This window comes from Adiantum capillus-veneris, chromosome 21, assembly GCF_014529385.1.
Source record: "Adiantum capillus-veneris isolate H3 chromosome 21, ASM1452938v2, whole genome shotgun sequence".
In the NCBI taxonomy this organism is placed as follows: Eukaryota; Viridiplantae; Streptophyta; class Polypodiopsida; order Polypodiales; family Pteridaceae; genus Adiantum; species Adiantum capillus-veneris.
In genome coordinates this window covers 94,066,224-94,089,671 of record NC_140951.1, presented here as the reverse complement: position 1 = coordinate 94,089,671, position 23,448 = coordinate 94,066,224, and the positions used below count along the sequence as shown (strand labels likewise).

Here is a 23,448-nt window from a genome sequence, read left to right as displayed (position 1 = left end):
GGGTGATAGAAATGTTATACCCATTTCCTCTTCTTATTAGCGCACACACACACACACACACACACACACACACTCGAGAAGAAGAGAATTTTAACACCACAGGAAACTATCCCAAGAGACCTTAAAGATCTATCTGATAAGGAGAGTTGAACCCAATACCTATTATTCAAGAGGGAAATGGAATAACCAATCTACCACACTTGGGTGATAGAAAGAAAAAGAGAGAGAGAGAGAGAGAGAGAGAGAGAGAGAGAGAGAGAGAGAGAGAGAGAGAGAGAGAGAGAGTCCTCGAACTTTATACCTTCGCTCTCGTTCGAATTTTTCAAGCTCATACAATTTTTGTAAGCATGACAACAAGCATCTACAACCTCTTCATTATCAACAAGTCTGATGGCTTGATCTTCTACAAGGACTATGGATCTACCAGCCGTCTAGACACTAATGACAGCTTACGGTTGGCAAGTCTCTGTTATTCTATGCATGCCATCTACCAGCAGCTCTCGCCTACCCCTAGTTGTGGTGGCATTGAGCTCTTAGAAGCTGATACATCCGACCTCCATTGTTTCCAGTCCCTTAATGGTACAAAATTCTTTGTGGTGGTAGAGCCAGGTACCTTGGCACTAGATACCTTACTATATGATCTTCACGCTAATAGTGTACTAAAAATCCATAATATGAAGTTGAAATGCCAATTAGATGTGAGAAATTTGATCTCAACTCCACCCAATATATCCGCAAAGACAAAGGAATGTTGAGCGGTAGGTAAAACGAGCATTCATGAGAAACTTAGTTGCCTTGGGGTCTTGTAGTATTATGCCAATGTGCGATTATACGTCCTTGTGGGAGAAGCTTGAATAGATGCCACGGCCTTTGAACCCAAAACAGTGGCGAGGATTTGCTTCTACCTGAGCCAATACATACAAAAATGGAAAAGACTAGTTATTTGGTTGTTAAATGCGATCCATGGGCCATACATTGTGATGATTGAACTTATAACAAAGGTCCAAAAATTTGACAGTAGACCAATGTAGTCCTGCTCCTTGAGTGATGTAATGCTCTACCCCGAGCTATCAGAAAGAGAGTTTCCACTTGCAAAAGATATGCCAGCAGATGATACGCTATGCGAAGGGGCACGATCACTTTGCCTGGCAAGATGGATGCTTGAGTCCATCCTAAAACAACTTCTTGCTTTTTGTGTTGCAAAAAGATCTATTCCATATGAAGGTGCATAGCGGGTCCACACACACACACACGCACACACACACACACACACACACACACACACACACACACACACACACACACACACACACACACACACACACACACACACACACACACACACACACACACACACACACACACACACACACACACACACACACACACACACACACACACACACACACACAAAGAGAGAGAGAGAGAGAGAGAGAGAGAGAGAGAGAGAGAGAGAGAGAGAGAGGGAGGGAGATTGAGCGATTAAGAAAAAAATGCTTGCTCTAAAAATTGATTTTGGAGTGAAGCAAGTTTTGTTTTAATTGCTCAATTGAGCAAAAATCTAGGAAAAAATCCCTCCAAAGCTCCCTCCATTCCCATCCCTAGATCTTCTCTGAGATCCAAAAATTTCTAAAGGCCAATATTGCAAGAAAGCTGAGAAGAGTTTCAATGTTTATGCCCATCATTGTCTTTATAGATTTTTTTGCAAAGCTTAATATGTGAAAGTCTCTAGAACAATGATGTCAATTATGTGCTTAGAAATTGAAGATATGTTAGAATTTGTGGATGAGGGTTGGAGTAAAATAATAGTGAATGGGGTACTTTGCAAAGTGAAATCTGGATCCATTACCTATAAATACATTATTCATACCCAAAACTTTATTATTTAATTGTTTTATAGTTGATGGCATCATGTGGGGAGGGACTTGGTTCCTTTAGATCAGAACATGGATGATTTTAATGAGAGTCATTCAAGACATTGATGTGTGGATGCACAATGAACACTTGGCAACATTGAAGATTAGGACCAAGTGCTCATTGCACCAAGTGAGGGAGGACTTACATAATGAGGAGATAGATTTACCTTCAACTTTTGCTTTTCAGATAGCAGGAAGGAAGGTACGTTAATAATAGTTTCTTTTTTATGGAGAAATTTTTGTGTGACCTATTCCTACTTTTTCTCTATGATTTGCAGGTCTTGAGGAGAATATTTTATGCCAGGATGTGCTAGAAGGGATAGTACATCTTCTGCTAAAGCCTCCTGCTAAAGCCTATGTAAACTATATCAAATTGGCATTTCGTACAAATGCTGGTTGTCCCTTATTGTAGCGCATCACATTTTGTACATTTCCATATCAATAACAAATGATATTTTGATTCAAAAGTCTTGTTTGATGTAATAGATATTTTTTTTCATTCTTCAATAAAGAGGAGAGCCCGATCTAGATTTTTCTCACCATTTCTCCTCTTCCTCTTTCTGTGTGAGTAGTAGATGAAGAGATATGGTTAAGGATTTTGCCTCCTCCTCCTTGTCAGTTCCTGTGGGCAAGAAGAAGAGAAAAGACCATGAACAGAAGGAAGAGAAGGAAGAGAGGGAAGAGGTGGAAGAGAAGGAAGACCCTGAGCCACTCTTCATTATATCCACCTACTTGAAAGAACTCCCACCATGGTTGGCAGATTTCTTAGAGCCCTCTGGGGTAGGGTTGGAGGATGGCATGGATTATGGATTGGCCTTGACATGTTGCTTTCAATATAGTTGGGCAATGAAAAACATGCAAAGACACATGCAAGGGCTACCACAATTACAACAAAAACTGAAAGACTGTATTGGGAGCTTCATGAGAAATGGAGCCAGTGAAAATTGTAAACTCTCAAGGAGAGAATTTTTGTATACTTTTCTCATTGCAAAAAAAAAAAGAGTATGTAATGTTGTCTCTTTACAAGGGTGCTCTCAAGTAGAGAGTATGTAATTTTCTCAGGAGATGTTCTCAATTATGTAATGTATGTATTTACAAAATTCTGCTTCACAAAACACTTTTGGGGGTTTTGGGAGTCCTAGGACTCTTTCTTGTGTTAGCTTCCTTTGTTTTCCTTTGTTTTGGGGGTGTTTTTGGCTCAGGGGGTTCACCATTCAATACTCCCCTATATAACGTGCGTTCGTGGGGTATTAAAAAAACCCCTTGTTTTAGGATTTTTTTCCAAAATTGAATTAAACAACCCCTTATTTTAGTGTATCTCTGTTAGATTACCTAAATTTTTTGCATTTTAAAACCCCTCCTTTCAAACTCACGTTACACATTAACATGATTACATAGTGCACCCCCCCGAGGTTTTGGGCTCTACCTCTTCAAATGTCTGCTTGTTTTTGCTCCTCTTTGGCATGTGTTTTTCTGGGGCTCTTTCTGGGTGCAACATGCTTCTTTGGAACCTCTATTTTGGGGTTTTTTTGGGCTCTGACTCTTCAAATGTTTGGTTGTTTTGATCCTATTTGGCATGTGTTTTTCTGGGGCTCTTTCTGGGTGCAACATGCTTCTTTGAAACCTCCTTCTTTGGCCTCTCTTCCTTTGGAACCTCCTTGGCCTTCTCTGCCTTGGGCCTCTCTTCCTTTGGCTTCTTTGCCTTGAGAACCTCCTTGGGCTTCTCTTCCTTTGCTCTTTTTTATCCTCCTTGACATGTGTGGTGCCTTTACTCTTCTTTTGGCTTCTCTAGCCCTTTGGAGACTTGGGTGCTTCTATGACTAGTGGTATCTAGACAATGACCATATATCTAATCAACGTTCCCCTTACCCACCAAACATACGGTTGTCTGTGTAGAAATTTTGTGACTAGTGGTATCTAGACACTGACCATATATCTAATCAACGTTTCCCTTACCCACCAAACATGGTTGTCAGAGTAGAAATTCCTATTGATCTAGCAAAGAAAAATTAGTGTGTTAGCTTACCCTTATAGCAATAGCTATTTATATGGTCAAAGTCTTACTCCAATAGTCTTTTTTGGATTGCAATAGGTGTATTCAATCTCTATCTTGGCATTTGTTATCACTCTCCATCCACATTAGAAAGACTCCTCCTGCAAAGGTGGCTACACAAACAAAACGGGAAAAGTAAATATACAATTTGAAGATCAATCTACCTTCACATTTAAGATTTTCATGCAATCCATGAGATTTGTAATAGGAGGACATTTCTCAATTGCCTCTATCAGCCTTGAGGCAACTCTATTTAGAAAGATCCAAATCATTGTTACAAAATAATTGAAAGTGGGAGCATTGACTTAAGTATTGGATAGTTACACTTATAGCCTAGCCATTCCATGATGGCCCTGAAGAGAGTTCAATATGAAACTTGTTTTATCAGTGATATCAATTGTGATAAAACTCCAGTGAGAGTTGTGGCAAGACAACTCCAATGAGGGTTGTGGAAAGGCCTCAAAGGAGAAATGAGAAGATAACATAGGATTACAATAGAACATAGATCTCATGGTAGGGGTAGAGAAGGAGTTCACAAGTCTCAAAATCTACATTGGCTAGCTAGTTCCTTATGTCAGAATCACATCTCAAATAGTGAGAGATGGTTGGGTCAACCATGTCCACTTTCTGTTGGGACATCTAGCTTATATTCATGCATCATTAATCTACAAAGAAATTTAAAGAACACCTATTAGTTATTTAAAATTCTTCAAAAATCCATATAGAATGTTGATGGTTAGGCTAACCTCAAGGATACAATAATAATACGGTCATTGATCTCTCTCTGCCAATCTTTAAGGATATTAATAGACTTAGCATCTAGGATAATCTAATATGTTCTTTAAACAAAGTCACCCTCTAAAAAAGTAGTCACCAAGAAGCCTGTGGGATTGACAACGCTCAGTATTGAAGGGAGTTGAGCTTCAATCTCCCTAAGTTCCTTTGTTTCTAGCTCCTCGCTATCAACTGTGGGATCCTGTGATCTCCTCAATCACCACTTCAAGCTCTTTTTCTTTTCTTGATGGGGGTATGTTGAGAATATTGAATGTCTTCTCATCTTGTAGAGGTATTGGCTCAAGAATTTTACTAAATTTGTATCTTAAACTCCTCAAGATAATCATATCTTTGTCCATAAGTGTTACCTTGTGAGAGTGGGTTACACATATGTATGCACCTTGGAAGAGCTCAATTAAAAAGTCTTCAGCAACTTCCTGTATGCATGCCAAAGCACCTCTTGTCCATCTCATGTTGATAGCCATTTTTGGGCTCTTTGTAATTGGCATAGTGAGTTATCTCACCCTACCAAAATTACCCAAACATTGTGGCTATCTTCGTGTGTGAGTTAGGGGACTTTTCCTATATCTCCTTAAAAACCCTCACTTAGGTAGTCACTGGGCTAGTTGAGCCAAAAATAAAAAATAAAAAAAAATTATTATGGTCCATTTGTGTGTAAATATTTTATTGTATATAGGGCCTAAATATAAGAAATTTTCATAATTATTTTGGTATTTATTTAAATATTTTTACCTAGGTGTGCATTATTTGCCTATGTATGCTATGTACATTGACTCACCATTACCACAATTTTTCTTACCATGTTTCATATCCTTTATTCTATAGAGATATATATTCATGCAAGCTTCTCTTATTTTTGGTGTGAATCCACTTCAAGGAGAAACCTCAAAAATACCTTCCAGCATCAGTCATGCCTTTCACTAAATTCGTATTTCCTACAGGTATTCTTTCTTACCTCTTGTAAATAAATATACATCAATAAAAACAAATGCGGGCCCTCCTCATTTGATTCCCTATATTTTTATATATTTATTTTTTTTATATATAGCGCACACTATTCTAGATTCCATAAATTGTTTATATATACTAGCCTGTTTTTTTTAATCATATCCATATATTATATTTATGCCTAATCCACAACCATGCATATTTTTAAACCCCTAAGAATATATTAGGTCATGCTCTTATGCAAGGGGGGCTCACCTTTGGAGCCATATGCAAATTCAACTAAAGGGGGGCCATTGAAGACTTTTTTGTGAAGAAAATAGGCATTTTGGTGGGATTTTTTATATCCATCTCCACTCCGAATTTGAAGCGGTGGTTTGGACAAAAAATATGGACCAAAAGCTGAATAATCACCTCAAACATTCTGATAATTTTTGGAGCTACCACGGGTGAGGTATGATTTTTTGAGTGGACCCCAATTTGTCCACTTTTCTCACAAGTAGCCAATAATCTTCTCTCACCTCCTTTCCACACACACACACACACACACACACACACACACACACACACACACACACACACACACACACACACACACACACACACACACACACACACACATTCCTCTCCATCCCTCACTCAAACCTGCAACTTCCATGGCTTCTTTCATCTTCTTCACCATTCCCATCGCTCCCTTACTCCATAGCTCAAAATTATCATCTCTACACACATATAACTCAATTTCTCTCTCTAGAATCAAACTCATATTACCGTTACCTCTTCATGCTTTCACAAAAAGAGAAAAAATAAAAAATAAACAAGCTCATGTCACCATATACATGTGGTAGTGATGTGTGTGAACACACTAGGACCGTCGGGGCATTTTTTCCCTCTTTAGGAGGTTTTTCCCTCGGAGCATTGTATATACGCCCATCACTCTAGGGCTATAAATCTTTCCATTGCACACTAAGTAAAACACTCTCTATCGTGTGCCTTGAGCTTCCTTCGTCTTCTCCAAGCTATGTGTGTTTCTCTGCAACCCTAATTCCATCAATTGGTATCAGAGCAGGTTGCATCCTCCCGAGCTTAGTCGCTAGCAGCTCCAACACACGCCTGCTCAAATTTTTTATTTGGGCTCATCCTGGCCTTCGTTTCCACTCGAGGCAGGTCTGCACAAGCAATTTTCTCATTTTGTGCAGAATTTCTGTCAGTGCCGTCTTCTGCATAACAGGTGCCTTATAGTCTTCTACGGTTTGTGCTATATAACACGTGTTGTTCTCGCTTCATTTCTCCTATTTTTGGGTAGTTTTCACATCAGGTGTAGCATTTACCATGGCTGACAACAACACAGATTTCTTCAAGATGTTTGCTGCTGCTGAGGACAGGCCTATGTTGGCTTATATGATGCAACATGTTCTTGTGTCAAAGGGCGTCTGGAATATTGTGCAGGGCATTGATGTACGTTCTGGTTCTGAGGATGCAGGCGATGTTGAGGATGTTGCAGGTCTTGCTGCAAGGATTGCTGCTATTATAGTTATTTTGCCTACGGTAGAACAATCTCGTTGGGATATAAAGGATGCATAGGCTCATGCATTGATTGCATTGTCTATGAAGCACACCATTGGTCCTCACATCCATTCAGCAAAATTTGCAAAATAGGCTTGGGACATTTTGGCTGGTCTTTATGCAAGTCACAATGAGGTAACATTGCTTTGCTGCATAAAGAGCTGGAGTCGAAGATTATGCATGAGGAAGATGATATGGACACTTTCCTTGCTAGTGTCAAGGATATCAATGAGCAACTTATTTCTGCAAGTGAAGTCATTTCAGACAGTTCCCTTGTGCAGACTTTTCTTGATGCCTTACCAAATTCTTCTCAGACTTTTGCTAGTACTTGGAGACTTATGACCCAAGGAAATCCAGAAGTTGTCAAGTTTGATGCATTATGCACATTGCTGTTGCAAGAGTCACTTTCCAAAAAAAACAGGACTAGACAGCGTGCACTTGAACAGGCTTTTATTGCTTCTCAGAGAAAGGGTGGTAACAACAATGCAGCCACTTCTTATGGTTCTGCTGCGAGTGTCAAAACTTCTGTTCCCAATGCTTTTGCTGGCAGCACATCGTCTGGAAATTCTGGTGATAAGGGCAAAAAGAAGATGCGTTGCCATTATTATAAAGCTAATGATCACTTGATCAAGTAGTGTCCTAAGTTAAAGGCCAAGAGGCTAAGAAGAAAGAGGGTGGTTCCACTGCAAATGCTGGTTCCACTACAAATGCAGCCATTGTTGAGTCTTTTGTGAAAGGGGACTGTGTTGTTGATGTTGATGCAGAATGGGCTTTTAGTGCAGAGTGCACTTACAATCCTACTGTCTATGATGCATGCTTGTTAGTTGCTGCAGATTCACATGTGTGGTATTTTGACAGTGGTGTTACAAATCACATTACCTCACATCGCAAATTTTCCATCTCTCTCGAGTCTGTCCCTCATGGGAATTCAGTCACTTGTGCCAACAATGCCTCTTATCCGGTTCAGGGAGTTGGAAAGATTGTGCTTACTCCTGCTAATGGTAGTTCTTTCACACTTGTTGATGCACTTCATGTACCTGGGATCAATAAGAATCTTTTGTTTGTATTTGCACTTGCTAGACTTGGACTTGTAGTCAAATTTGTGGATGATAGGTATACAGTTCATGATCTCAGTTTTGGTGATGAAATCGTTGCATCTAGGCTTTTGTGTCGTGGGCTGTATAAGCTCACTTTGTATGACAAGTGTGGAAAAATTTTTACAAATGCTGTTATAGATTCAAGGGCTATTTCAGATGCAAAACTTTGGCATGCACGTTTTGGTCATCTGAATTTTGCCAGTTTGCTGCGTTTGCAGAAATCCGATATGGTTGCTTCTTTGCCGCCTCTTGAAGCACATGTCAAACATGTTTGTGAAGGCTGTGTTTTGGGTAAGATGCAGTGTTCTAAGTTTCCAAAGGATGGTTCAATTCAAGCCACATGCAGGTTTGCAGCTTGTGCATAGTGATGTTTGTAGGCCCATGCAAACTCCGTCCTTGGGCAATTACCTTTACTTTGTGACTTTCATTGATGATTACTCCAGGCATGCATGGGTATTTCCACTTAAAGCGAAGTCCAAAGTTTTTATGTGCTTCAGACAATTTCTGGCTATGGTTGAAAATGTCTCGAAATGTACTATGGGCACCCTCCGTTCCGATCGAGGGGGGGAGTATATGTCTCATGAATTCAATGCATTTCTGGATAATCGTGGGATAAAACACCAATGTACAATGCCTTATACACCTCAACAAAATGGTGTTGCTCAGAGAAAAACAGGTCACTTATGGAAATGGCACGATATATGGTCAAAATTCAAGCTTTGCCGCATTTTTTTTGGCTTGAGGCCATCATGTGTGCCACTTATGTACTAAAGAGGTGTCCTACGAAAGCTTTGCAGTTTGTTACTCTGTATGACAAAAACACATATGTGTTCAAGATGTTTGCTGCTGAGGATAGGTTGGATGGGGACAATTACCCTATGTGGACTTACATGATGAAACATGTTCTTGTGTCAAAGGGCATTTGGAATATTGTGCAGGGCATTGATGTACGTCCTGGCTATGAGGGGCGATGTTGAGGATGTTGCAGGTCTTGCTGCTATTAGAGTTGTTTTGCCTACGATGCACAGGCTCATGCATTGATTGCATTGTCTGTGAAGCACACCATTGTTCCTCACATTCTTTCAACACATTTTGCAAAATAGGCTTGGGATATTTTGGCTGGTCTTTATGCAAGTCGCAATGAGGCTAAAATTGCTTTGTTGCGTAAAGAGCTGGAGTCGAAGATTATGCAGGAGGAAGATGATATGGACACTTTCCTTGCTGGTGTCAAGGATATCAATGAGCAACTTATTTCTGTAGGTAAAGTCATTTTATACAGCTCCCTTGTGTAGACTGTTCTTGATGCCTTGCCAGATTCTTACCAGACCTTTGCTAGTACTTGGAGACTTATGACCCAAGGAAATTCTGAAGTTATCAAGTTTGATGCATTATGCACATTGCTGTTGCAAGAGTCACTTTCCAGTAAAAGCAGGACTAGATAGCGTGCAGTTAAATAGGCTTTTATTGCTTCTCAAAGAAAGGGTGGTAACAGTAATGCAGCCACTTCTTATGGTTCTACTGCGAGTGGAAAAACTTTTGTTCCTAATGCTTCTGTTGGTAGCAATTCGTCTAGAAATTCTGGTGATAAGGGCAAAAAGAAGATGCGTTGCCATTAGTGTAGAGCTGATGATCATTTGATCAAGCTGTGTCCCAAGTTGAAGGCCAAAGAGGATAAGAAGAAAGAGGTTGGTTCCACTGCAAATGCTCGTTCCACTACAAATGCAACCATTGTTGAGTATTCTGTAAAAGGAGACTGTGATGCTGATGTTGATGCAGAATGGGCTTTTAGTGCAGAGTGCACTTACAATCTTGCTGTCCATGATGCATGTATGTCAGTTGCTCACATGTGTGGTATTTCAATAGCGGTGCTACAAAGCACATTACCTCACATCGTGAATTGTTCACCTCTCTTGAGTCTATCCCTCATGGGAATTCAGTCACTTGTGCCAACAATGCCTCTTATCCGGTTCGGGGAGTTGGAAAGATTGTGCTTCCTGCTGCTAATGGTAGTTCTTTCACACTTTTTAATGCACTTTATGTACCTGGGATCAAGAAGAATCTTTTGTCTATATCCGCACTTGCTAGACTTGGACTCGTAGTCAAATTTGTGGATGACAGATGTACAGTTCATGATCTCAGTTTTGGTGATGAAATTTTTGCATATGGTCTTTTGTGTCATGGGTTGTATAAGTTCACTTTGTATGACAAGTGTGGACAAAATTTTGCAAATGTAGTTGCAGATTCAAGGGCTATTTCAGATGCAAGACTTTGGCATGCACATTTTGGGCATCTGAATTTTGCCAGTTTGTAGCGTTTGCAGAAATCTAATATGATTGCTTCTTTGCCGCCTCTTGAAGCACCTATCAAACATGTTTGTGAAGGCTGTATTTTGGGTAAAATGCAGCATTCTAAGTTTCGAAAGGATGGTTCAGTTAGGGCCACATGCATGTTGCAGCTTGTGCATAGTGATGTTTGTGGGCCCATGCAAACTCCATCCTTCGGCAATTACCTGTACTTTGTGACTTTCATTGATGATTTCTCTAGGCATGCATAGGTATTTCCTCTTCAAGAAAAGTCCAAAGTTTTTATGTGCTTCAAACAATTTTTGGCTATGGCTAAAAATGTATCAAAATGTACTATGGGCACCCTCCGTTCCGATCGAGGGGGGGGAGTATATGTCTCATGAATTTAATGCATTTTTGGCTAGTCATGGGATAAACACCAATGTACAGTGTCGTATACACCTCAAAGGAATGGTGTTGCTGAGAGGAAAAACAGGTCCCTTACGGAAATGGCAAGATGTATGGTCAAGCCTCAAGCTCTACCACATTTGGTTTGGTTCGAGGCTGTCATGCGTGTCACTTATGTACTCAACAGGTGGGCCTACGAAAGCGTTGCAGTCTATGACTCCATATGAAGCATGGCATGATAGAAAGCCATCTAGTGAGCACATGTGTGTTTTGTTGTTTGGCTTATGTTTTAGTGCCACAAGTGCAACACAAAAAATTGGATGATAAGGCTGTCAAATGTATTTTTGTTGGTTATAGTGCTGAAAGCAAAGGTTACAGGTTGTATCATCCACAAACAAAGCATATTTTGGTTTCACGGGATGTAGTGTTTATGAAAGATTCTATTCATTCCTTGCTGTCATGTACTAGAGACAGTAATGTAAGCTCACAGGACATTTATGACATTTTGTTGCCTCTTTTCAGTGGTGGAAGTTCGAATGTAGATTCCAATGAGGCAAATGTACAGCCTATGGGATTTTCCAAAAATGTTATAGATCAGTCTATTACTGATGTAGATGTACATGATGTACTTGATGAGAAAAGGGCTGAGAATGAGCAAGCTAGAGGTATGCCAAAATGGCTGGTGCACACTTTGCGTGACAGTAAATTGGATGCACCTTTGTCTAGTCGTACTCGTTAGGCTCTCGCCATGCATCTTATGCATCAGATTGTTATGATTAGGCTGTGTCTCGCTTACATGATGTTGAGGAACCTCTATCTTTTGATGAATCAAAAAATTCAAAAAATTGGATGGCTGCCATGCAATCAAGATATGATGCACTTATAGAAAATGACACATGGACTTTATGTGATTTGCCTCCTGGCAAAAAGGCTATTGGTACAAAGTGGGTTTACAAGTCGAAACGCAAGCCGGATGGTGAGATCGATCGCCATAAGGCTCGACTAGTTGCAAAGGGTTATGCACAAAAAAAAGGCATAGATTATAAACAAACTTTTTCTCCCACTTTTTGTATGACTACTGTGCATTTTCTATGTGCATTGGCAGCTCATTTTGGTTGGGATGTACATCAATCAGACATTGCTACTGCTTTCTTAAATGGTGACATATTTGAGGAAGTTTATGTAACACAACCTCACGGTTTTGTCAAGAAACGACAAGAGGAAAAAGTGTGCAAATGTAACAAGGCTTTGTGTGGGTTGAAGCAATCTCCTCGTGCTTGGTATGAGAAAGCCGACACTCATTTGGTCAAACAAGGATTTCGTAACAGTCCAAGGGAAAGCACATTGTATGTAAAGCGTGAGGGTGATGTACTTCTCATTGTGGTTCTTTATGTAGATGATTTGCTTATCACTGGACCAAATGAGAGACATATTGTTGAATTTAAGGCTGATTTGAATGCTACTTTCAAGATGAAATATTTGGGGCTGTTGCATCATTACATTGGCATACAGTTTAGGTAGTCTGATGGTGGTATTGCCTTGTGTCAAAAAAGTTACATAGAGACATTGCTATGTAAGTTTGAACTTGAGGATTGCAAACCTATTGCCACTCCCATGGAAACACGTTTGAAGTTGAGTCTACATGATGCTGGTGATCTTGCAGATGTCACTCTTTACCAAACTACTATTGGATGCCTCATTTATGTATGCAACACAAGGCCAGATATTCAGTTTGTAATCTCACAGGTTAGCAGATTTATGCATAGTCCAGGGTCTAAGCATTGGCAGGCTGTCAAGAGGATTTTTTGCTACCTTAGTGGCACTTTACACCTTGGCTTGTTTTATCCCAAGGGGGATCATTGCCGCCAGGCTTACATGCTTTTTTAGTAGGACTCAGATTGGGCTGGTTGTTTTGACACACGAGTGTCCACAAGTGGTTTTTGTTTCATACTTGGCAAATCATGTATATCATGGTTGAGCAAGAAGCAACCTACTGTGGCCACTTTGAGTTGTGAGGCTGAGTACATGGCAGTCTTCATAGCTACGGTTGTGTATGGCTCAGACGCCTTATGGGGCTAATTTGGGTGTTGGACAAGACACTGCCAACACTATCTACACTGACAATTAAGCGCATTGGCAGTTGCGAGGAACCCAATTTTTCATGCTCACACAAATCACATTGAGGTGCATTACCACTATGTCAGGGAGAGGCTCTCAGCAGGAGAGATCTGCTTGGCTTATGTGCCAACACAGGACAACCTTGCAGATATTTTCACAAAGGCATTGTCTCGTGAGAAGCTTGACGCTTTCCGCAAAGCATTGGGCTTACTCCCCTTTGTGGACTGATCATGTCCTCAAGGCATGGCACTTCCCCTTACTCATGTGCCAGCTCTTGTTCACCACATCACTCCAGGGGGGATTTGTTACCATATACATGTGGTAGTGATGTGTGTGAACACACTAGGACTACCGAGGCATTTTTCCCCTCTATAGGAGGTTTTTTCCCCCGAGCATTGTATATACGCCCATCACTCTAAGGCTATCTATCTTTCCATTGCACACTAAGTAACACACTCTCTATTGTGTGCCTTGAGCTTCCTTCATCTTCTCCAAGCTGTGTGCGTTTCTCTACAACCCTAATTCCATCAGCTCAAGCTCTACAAAAGGAGGAGTTTGATCATTAAAAATTCAACTTTTCCATGGTAAAAAAAACTACACCCACAAAATTCTACAACCGCTTCATTCCTTGGAGGAGATAGGTGGAAAATTTCCTTTCCATCTTGTGGTTTTCATCAAATCATGTATATTCTCATCCTTATCTTACTCTTTATCATTGTATAAATCATGTAATGCATCTTGAGTGCATATGTCATTGTAATTTTAATCCATCCCATTAACATACTAACACAAAATAGCCATTGACCTAACCATAAAAGACACCTCACCTCAAGACTACATGTGCATAGTAACTCTCTCTCTCTCTCTCTCTCTCTCTCTCTCTCTCTCTCTCTCTCTCCTTCCTTAAAACTCTACTTTCACATTATCTACCATCAATAATGGTCTCTTTTGAGCCTACATCCATGACTCAAGCAGACAAACAAGGCCCGCAATGTTTTGATATTCAAAAAAATCATAATCTTGATTTGTTAGCTTGTAAATTAGGATTTCCAATAATCTTAATGAGAGGTCTCCAACCTATAAATAGACCCCTCTCCTTTTTGTAAATAAGCCCCAACACTCTATGCGTGAGGAGATACTTAGGTGTAGCAACCACTTTGTGAGCTTCAAACTTTTGGTGTGAGAGAATCTTTCAAGCTACACATTGCAAGTGAGAGAGCGTGAGTTCAAAAATCTCAAAACCACTATTGTAGATGTTCCTCCATCATCAATAAATTGAGGTTTGGTGCATCAAAGGCGTGATTCGATGTTCAAATCTTCGTCCTTCCACTTGTGCAATACGGTTTGGTGATTTCAAGGTGACTTGTATATTTTAAGTTTCTATTATTTGATCTTGTTTGGGAAAGTGTGTTCGTGTGTTTTCATTGCCAATTTTGTATCAATTGTAAGAGGGTATTGTGAGAGAGGTCTCTCACACCCTAAGACAGTGTGTGTGTGTGTTGGCAATGTTTAGCATTCACTAAGCATTGAGTTAGTTTTGTAGAAGATCTACGATAGTCCTAACGAGCCATCTCCATTTGCAAGTCACAAATAAGACATTACGCAAGATCCATTCCTCTCTCTCTTCCCTTTGCTCTAGCTCTCTTTGGTCCATTTTGTGTGTGTCTTGGTGTGAGGTTGCTTGTGTGTGTTTTGTGGTGCATCTTCTTGGTTGTGACAAAATCTCTCTTGCATCCTAGTTTGCATATCATAACAAGGCGGTGCCCTTATCTTTTTTGGGTTTGGCTGTGGGTTGGTTGTTGTGTTGTGCTTGTGATTGCCCCAGCCCCAATTGAGCAGCACGGGAGCTTTGAGGGGTGTTTAGAGGTCGCCTTTCATGTTGCCCACCCCGGACTGCCTCAATTTTGGTGCCCCCATTGAGGAGGGTTTGTGTATGTTGTTGTGAATACTCAACCTTAAAAATAGTCAAGTAATTTGCATGAATCAAGAGAGTTTGTATGATCCTTTCATTCCATTCCAAGGAAAAAGATACACATAATTGTTAGTACTAAGTTGCAATTCAACGCGTAATTCGTAGGATTTTAGGCCCTCTAGGTTGTCTGAGATAAACGCTTCGGTAAATCCTTTTATTTTGCCTCTCATTAGGTACGACCTTAGTTTGGATGTCTATATTTTTGTTTTTTTTAAAGCATTAGGTCATGCATAGACCATGGATAATGGCCCAGGAATAGAGGTTTTCCCCTTTCAATTGACTCCACACATTAGAATAAACGTTGCAATTAGTAGAAAGATCCATTTTCAACAATATATCGTGTTCATGTTTGGTGCCCAAAGAGTAGTATAAATTCTTGCATCACCAAACCTTGTCATCTTGCCTCTTGTTGACTATCATAGATCATTTGATGTACATATTTTTATTTTGTTGTAGAGTTGATTGCAATTTAGAAAACATTATTGTGTGAATTTTCTAAGAAAGAAAAAAACGTATTGTCACTTTGAAGTTGATTTAATGGACGCCCAATGCCAAATGTCAGGATATCCTCTCTTTTTTAGAGAGCTGGGTGAGGATACCGAGCTATTTCTAGCAAATTTCAAAATGGATTGCCGCATAAAAAGAGTGATAGAAGATGAGGAACACTTAGAAATGTTTGAGGTAGTTCTGAGGAAGGATGCTAGCACTTGGTTTGACTCTCTATCTCAAGAGGTTAAGGAAAACTATAAGGAAGTTGTTGATCATTTCAAGAGATATTTCTTTGAACCCCAAAGCACTCAAAAGCTATGGCAAGACACCGTTTCTCACAAACAAAAAGACTTAGATGACTACTACATGTATAAACAAGAGTTTCTACGTCTTTGGGATGTATGGGTGAGAAATGTTGCTAACCTTGGGGATGGTGCAGAGTTCCTAAAGAAGGAGAGGTTCATAGCCGGTCTCTTTCCCACACTCAAGATAAAAGTTGAGGTGGGTGCACCTTCTACCTTTGATGCAACTGAAACTAGGGCTTTTGAGAAGTATAGGAAACTCAAGTGTCTAAGAGGAGAGGTTCCAATAGAGGGTCCTAAACCTAAGGGAAAATTGCAAGCATCAACATCTAGAGAGATTCATGAGGTAAGAGCAGAGGTAATTGAAAAGTTAAATGAATCCTTAAAAAACTTTTCAATTCACCTTGCACAAGTTGTAGGTCCCAAGGGACAAGCAAAGAAGTCAGAAGAGCGAGATCCACCACGCCCTAGGAGAGTCGTGAAATGTTGGAATTGCAGAGAGTCTAGACATGGGATGTATAATTGTCCTTGGCCCCGTGGGGAGCCAGGGAGACCTTACCTGAACTACCAAGTGATGAATGCAGGTAAAGGAACTAGTCAACAACCACGGCTTCTACAAAGACCAAATGAGGCAAGACCACCTCCACAAGGAGTGGAAGGAGTTCCACCTTTTCCAGACCCAAATGTGCATGTGGTAGAGGTGACAAATTCAAAAGAGGTTGACATATAATAAAATGGCATTAAGCGTGGCCGAGGAAAAGGTAAGGAGAAAGAAGGAGTTACGTCACAAAGTGACCATGAACGAGAAAAGAAGGCGAAGGAGACCAAGGAAGCTAAGAGGACTCGACATTGTATCAACCTTCAAGACTTCCCTCTTGGACATGGTATGGCTCCATACAACTTGTTGGAAGACATGAGAGGTAAGGGTCCTGATATCTCATGGGCTCAATTTCTTGCATTATGTCCACAAGTTAGGAGGGATTTAACAAAGGTAGTTAGCACTAGGAGAAAGATAAAAGAGAGTGTGTCTGTTGTAAAATCTACACAAGATAAAATGAATGAGGATATTACACTTGTGCTAGATTGCTACATCAAAGGAAGATTGGTTAGGAAAGGTCTAGTGGAGGGGGGTGCACAAATTTGCATCATGACAGAGGGACTCATGCAAAGACTAGGCATGCACATCCATGAGACACCTGAAATCGAATTCAAGATAACAAATAATAGCAAGGCTAGGTGTGTAGGCATTTGTAAAAATGTTTTTGTGGAGGCATTTGTCATTAAGAAGGCAGTGGATTTTTATGTTAAGTCAACCAAGGGAAGTGGATATCCACTTATCCTAGGAAGACCATGGTTGATGAAAATGCAAACTTTACAAGATTGGGAAAGTGGAAAGTTGATCTACAGGAATGACAATCATAAGAAGGTTGTCTTTGACATGAAGGAACAACGTCAAGAGGAGCTCCATGAAGAATGCTCTCAAAGTGAGATGGAGGAAGACTGGACTAATAACAATTCAAAAGAAGAAGGTAACAGAAGCACTATGGAAGAGGAGTCTTCCATTGAAGTCATGGGGGTAAGGTTTAAGCCAAGCAACCAAGAAACCTCTTGTCAAGGTTTGGAGGAGATAGGTTCCTAAGAGAACCAAAATGTGGAAGATGAAGGAATGTTAGAAGGTATGTTGTCTACAACACTTACAAAGGATGAAAGAGAGGAGTTTAAATGTGTGCTAAGGAAGTTTCCTAAGGTTTTTGCTAAAAACTACACCAATGTGCGTGGAGTAGATGATGTTACACACAAGATCAAGTTGAAGCCAGAGGCCACACCTAAGGCTCAAAAGCTATGAAGGCTAGGAGTCATCAATGAGTAATCTTTACTCAAGGAGGTAAGAAAGCTTCTAGCACCGGTTTCATTTATCCAGTGGAGAATTCAAAGTGGGTCTCTCCCGTTTTTGTCACTCCAAGAAGAACGGCAAGTGGTGGGTGTGTGTGGATTACCTTCCACCAAATGAAGCAACAAAAAGAGATCACTTTCCCTTCCCATTTCAAGATGAGATACTAAATGAAGTAGCTGGTCATGAGAAGTACACCGTGTATGATGGATACTCATGTTACTTTCAAATAGGGATTGCATTGGAGGATCAATTGAAAACAACCTTCATCACTTCTTGGGGTTGTTATGCTTTTAGAGTCATGCCTTTTGGCCTAACAAATGCTCCTGCAACAACGTTTCATGAACATGGTGTTTCAAGCATTCTTTGGAAAGTCAATTAGGGTGTTCACTGATGATTTCTGTATTTATAGCTCAAAATCATTGCATCTACAAAGGGTAGAAGAAGGATTGAAGAAGCTTTATGACATGGGAGGTCAACTCAACCCCGACAAGTGCCACATAGGTGAGGATGAAGTGATTTTTCTCGGTCACAAGCTTTCCTATGAAGGCATTGAGGTGGATTCTTTAAAGGCAAAGGCTCTTATTAAGCTCCCATCACCCAAGAATCTCAAAGAGGTCATCTCATTCATTCAGAAGGTGAAGTATATATCACGCTTCATTCACTTAGCCTCGGAGTTACTTCACTCCTTGCAGAAATTACACTTATGCCTCCTTGTTGGGAGTACACAATCTTTGTTAGCTCTAGTGTTGGGAAAGAAAAAATTGGTGCTATTTTGCTACAACAAGATCCCCACAGTACCAGGATGCGACCCGTCTACTTTGCTAGTAGGGTCATAAATGCTTTGGAGAGAGCCTACATGGAGGCAGAACTCATGATGCTTTCTCTCATGTTTGCGGTGGTGAGAAATTTTAGATCCTACTTGCTACCAAAACCGTTTGTAATTCTCACTCTGCAGAAAATTTATTCCCTTGGGTGTCATCGCAAATGAATCTTAGTACTAGGATCTCACAGTGGATGATGGAGTTGCAAGAGTTTCAATACTCTTTCAAGGTAGAAGATAGTGTGCGTGCACAATTGGCAGGGATTCTCACTTATAGGGTGCATGAAAAGGAGATTAAGGTGCCTGAAGTAAAGACCCTACCATTGCCACCACCAAAAAGTATTCCTAATTCTTTTACCTTGTTCTTTGATGGAGCTTTTTGACGAGCCACATGAAAAGTAGGCGGAGGGCCAGTGTTACTCAACCCAAGTGGAGAGGTGGTCATGAAAGAGAAGGCCAATCTACCAGGTTCAACTAGCAACAATGAAGCAGAATACGACATGTTGGGGTTAAGGCCTATGTTCCTTGACCGGTCGCCCAGGTCATGGGCACCCGCCCACTATTACCCTATACTTATAGTGAGTATATTGTATAGGGAGAGCTGCCACTTCACAGTCTCCCCACCCAGATTGTGTGTGTGTCTCCTTCTCTCTCTCACTCTCCGTCTGTGGTGCTCCCCAATCCCCTTCAATTGGTATCAGAGCGATATGTGTGAGAGTGTAGATGGACGGCTTCGCGATGAACTCGTCGGCTATGGCGGAGAGGTCACAGATTTGAGCAAATAAATAGAGGAGGCTTGTGGACAGCCATACAGATGCTTGCAGGAGAGCTCTCAAGAGCTTCCTAGTGCTCATAGATCAGTCCACAGTTCCTCTACAGATCAGCCCACTGTGTACAACATCTTCCCTCTTCTTTGGCAACCTTTGCAACGGCTACATCGGTGACAGATTGGAGCTTGGAGCTTCCATAGACATGAAAGAATTGTGAGATTGATACATTCAGCTCCGCATCAAGGTGGGAAGTGAGTTTGAGCCTTTCTATGAGCTCAAAGAAGCACATAAGAAAGTCTTTCAGTTTTTGACAGTTTGACAGCAGTCTACTATTTTGCTCATAACTTGAGCTGCAAAGCTTCGATTCCAAAACTTTTTGGTTCAAAATGGAGCTGGCTTCAAGCTCTATGACTTTGTAGAAGGAATTGTTTTCTGATTCGGAGTGCAGGTGGGTCTGAAATTAAAAACACAGAGACTGTTTTTCAGGACAGTTTTGGGCTCTGTTGTTTTCTTTGCTGCAAACAGCTTACCCGTGCACACTGCAGGTAGTAGGCACATATGAGGTGGATTGGTTTGATTTGCTTGATTGTGAGCATTTGTAGGTATTACAAGATCGTATTTGACTCCCAGGTACAGGTTGAGTCTAGTACTCCCACAGGTGTTGCCAGTTGTTGCAGTTGAGTGGTTCTTCTGCAGTGTTGTGGCTTGCATACATGGTCTTTGAGTGGGTAATGCTCTATGTATTCTTATGTGGTGAGCAGTAGATCTTGTGAGAAAGTGAAGAGGTTGGTTGTGGATGATATGTATGGTCACTTGTGGTACTCTTTGTGAGCATTTGCTGGACACAGGTTTGCAGAGCTTATGCATGTATGTTGAGTGTAGTTTGATGCGCATTGATTGCTTATTGTATTGAGCTTGCAGGACAGTGGTTATTTTGTGTTGATATCCATTGTGCGTCGAAACTCTGGTGGAATTTTCCCAGGAGTTTTATGCGCATAAGTTGATGCGATCCAGGTTGTGATTGCGATTGCACTCGGTGATTACGTGCGGTGTTCTCTGCAGGTGGGAGCTTAGCATGTGTATGCATCGATACTGCACAGTGTGGGCTTGGTGATTAGCTCACAGATGTATGCTCTATGACGGCGTGTGTGCAGGTGGTCTTCAGACCAAACAAGTCATAACTTCTTGGAGAAGTTTTAGGCTGATTCTTGATGCGCTATGGTTGGTAGTGTGGGGCTGAATTACAGACTGTTTTTGGCCATGCAAGAGGGCTGAGAATTTTGTAATTTTGGACTGAATTTCAGGGCTGATTCGGTGAAGATTATGCACATGGTTATGGTCGTCATGAATGCATCTTGTAAGTAGTGCGGTTGATTGCAGTGTGATACTAGAGCAGGCGAGGCTTGTATTGACATTGCGGGAGCTCTATTTTGGAGTGTGCCTCACAGGTTTTACATTGTGTTTCTATCCATATTTCTAGACAGTTTCCAGGTGTTGTTGGTGAGGTGGTTTTGCTATCTAGCTTGCTACTTGTGCTCATGGCAGAGACATGTGATCGATCAAATTGTGACCTCTCACAGATGCCCGTGTTTGATGGGTTAGACTTTGTGGCATGGAGAGATTGTATGCTTGATGCACTGACAGAGCGAGGGTTGCATCGACCATTGAGTGGTGATGCAGGTAGACCTTCAAATATGTCTGAAGATCAGTGGCAGGAGCTAGAGGAGATGGCACTATCTACGCTCTCTTTGCACCTTGCGGAATTTGTATATGCTCTTGTTATGTATGTGACTACTTCGAGAGCATTTTGGCGCAGATTACATGATATGTATGATAGATCTGAGTCAGCAAGGACTCGTGTGAGACATGTACATTCACGAGTACGCTGACAGGTGACATGTTGGTATTGTGGTCATTTTGGACACGTTAGACGACGCTGTTTTCGTCGTATGCGACATCGTAGGAGACATGGCATTCTCAGAGATTTATGTAGTGATGCCATGGACTCAGTTGCTTTTACAGTTGAGGCATATGTAGTGTCGGAGTATACTAGTAATGGGGATGTCACTTTTACCTTGAGCTATGCATGGGATGCTATACATGTGGATAGTGCACTCCCTTCGCAGTGGTTGCTAAACGCAGATGCTATGTTTCATGTCACGGCGCATCGTGAATGGTTTTGTAGCTATTCTAGCGGGATGCTTGGCAGTGTACGTTTGACCGATGGATCGGTGCAGGAGATATGAGACTGTCATTATCGAGTGGTGTATCTTACTTGTTACGACATGTGCGCTATGTACCAGATTTGACAGTGAGTTTGATCTCGATTGGTCAACTTAGAGATTGTGGATGTCAGATTTCGCTTCAAGAGCGAGATTTTGTGATGCATTTGGGTTTGCTAGTGATTGCAAGAGGTGCCAGGAGTGGTCCAGGTTACTGCATGTGGACCACGGGAGAGACAGTGTTGTCTCTGTGATCATGCACCCAGGTAGACAGCGAGAGAGCATGCGAGTCTCTTTTGCTTGTGGGTTGCAGGATGCTTTGCATGGAGTTCAGAGTAGTGACCTTGTTGTGAAGGTTGCGTCTACAGATGCACAGGTAGAGCGGGACAACACTAGTGAGTCACAACAGGACGAGTCATCAGAGGTGATGACAGAGATGACTCACATGGATGCTGAGATATCGGCTATTGTGGAGTCATTTCTTGATATGCTTATGCCAGATCTTGATGCAGATTCAGGACATATGAATACTCTTGGTACACATGTGATATGCGATGGGCACGAGGAGTCACTCCAGAGCTCGGAGTCAGAGTGCCATGGTCTCTATGATAGGGGACATGATTGCCATGAGTTGAGTTCTGAGTTGGAGGCAGCAGAAGTTTCCAGGGTTGCATCAACGTTCGGTGCCCTCATGTATGAGATGTTGATCTCGAGGCCCGACATAGCAGCTACAGTGGGAGCATTTTCAACAGGTTTGATTAGTTGTTCGATGGTTGATCTCGGCATAGAGCATAGGGGAGGTTTGCAGGTATTGGACCAATACTTGCAGGAGTGCATGAGCTCTTGTAGACTCTTTGCAGAGCTTGGAGCTATCTCTTGTAGGAGGGCATGAGCTCTTGTAGACTGTTTGCAGAGCTTGGAGCTAGCTCTATGTGGCTTCCGCAGCGGGATGGTTTTCTATCACTAGAGCCGGATTCACTAGCTCATCGTCGAGAGTCAGTGGACATAGGTTGAGAGAATTTCTCACCTTCTATTAGTTGTACACTAGTAGATCTTGCTTAAAGGCACATTGGCCTTTAAGTGGGAGATTGTTGGGGTTAAGGCCTATGTGCCTTGACCGGTCGCCCAGGTCATGGGCGCCCGCCCACTGTTACCCTATAATTATAGTGAGTATACTGTATAGGGGGAGCTGCCACTTCACAGTCTCCCCACCCACATCGTGTGTGTGTGTGTCTCCTTCTCTCTCTCACTCTCCATCTGTGGTGCTCCCCGATCCCCTTCACGACACACTACTCAATGGTTTGAAGATGTGCATCAACCAAGGTATACAAAGTCTGATGGTAAAAAGGGATGCACTTCTCATTGTGAAGCACATTTTAGACATCTGGGCATGTAATAATAAAAGCCTAAAGACAAAAGTTTATGCCGTTCGTAGGTTGTTTAATCAGTTTGAAGAAGTGCAACTATATCATATTCCTAGGAAACAAAATGAAGATGCCAATTTACTTGCACAACAAGTAGTTACATGTATTGAGAAAGAAGTGCAGGTCATCATGGTGGCAACAATTGTCAAGCAACTGAGATAACAGGGATTGGAGTCATTGGATCCCATTATTGGCTACATTTTGGAGGGCGAGTTTCCACAAGACTTCACAAAAGCTCAAAATGGGAGACTCATGAAGAAGGTAAGTTTCTATCTCTTCCTAGAAGGCTCAAGCTCCCTCTATCAAAGAGGGGAGGATCAAGTGTGCAGAAGAGTACCAACTATCGAGGAAATTCTAGCCATTTTAAAAGGTTTG

At 41.3% G+C, this 23,448-nt stretch overlaps 1 pseudogene; it reads left to right on the top strand.

The window, feature by feature from the left end:
* The first annotated feature begins 347 nt into the window (after nucleotides 1-347).
* On the top strand, nucleotides 348-766 carry LOC147431375 (uncharacterized; annotated as a pseudogene).
* The last annotated feature ends 22,682 nt before the right edge of the window (nucleotides 767-23,448 follow it).